Source organism: Frankliniella occidentalis, unplaced genomic scaffold (genome assembly GCF_000697945.3).
Source record: "Frankliniella occidentalis isolate FOCC.00 unplaced genomic scaffold, Focc_3.1 Scaffold64, whole genome shotgun sequence".
NCBI lineage: Eukaryota > Metazoa > Arthropoda > Insecta > Thysanoptera > Thripidae > Frankliniella > Frankliniella occidentalis.
The window spans coordinates 1191708-1192394 of NW_026267194.1; the positions used below are offsets into that span (position 1 = coordinate 1191708).

Below are 687 nucleotides of genomic sequence, written 5' to 3' on the forward strand. Positions count from 1 at the left end.
ATGTTTTAAACAGGAAGACGTAATCTCAATTTCATCAACAACGGGAGAAAGTGGATCTGATGAAGACATAATTGTCACTAAAAGTAAAACTCAAAGGAAAAAAAAGAAGAAAACATCAAAGAAACATCAGAAATCATCAGCAGATGATTCAACTGATTCAGATGATTCAGATGATTCTACTGATGAATCAGTGACAACAAATACAAAATCAAGATCTTCAAAAAATGCAAAAATTGTAAAGAAAGATTCGTCTAATGGAATTCAAAAAATAATAACAAGTAAAGGAGAAAAATCAAAAGAGGTGGGGGGACCTTCTAGTGAGGGGACCTACCAGATGTTCCCCTTTAAACATCAATACCAGAAAATTGTCAAAACAACATTTCCTACTAAAATTACTAAAAGATAAGAAATTGAATTTGAAAAACAAAGGTCACATCACTACACACAAAAAGACAGCCTTAACATCAATCATCTCAAACACATCGATGAAGTTTGGTTCATACAACTCTTTTTTTAGTCATCATTACCCAGTATTCATTCATAAGGCATGACTAATTTTTTCTTTGTTTAAAACAATACATTAGATCAATACAGGAATAACTGATTGTTTTTTTTATACTTTGTTACAGAGTAATGAAAACAAGAGGACTAACAATGGACTATGCCAAACTTGCTAACGGAGAACAA

General features: G+C 31.4%; 1 protein-coding gene across 1 annotated transcript in view; it reads left to right on the forward strand.

Moving 5' to 3' along the window:
• Positions 1 to 165: 165 nt before the first annotated feature.
• LOC113212430 (uncharacterized) overlaps positions 166 to 687 on the forward strand; it is a 1893-nt gene continuing 1371 nt past the window's right edge. Inside the window, exon 1 of the mRNA XM_052268158.1 lies at positions 166 to 301. The gene's annotated coding sequence lies outside the window, so the exon portion shown is untranslated. The remainder of the gene's footprint in view (positions 302 to 687) is intronic.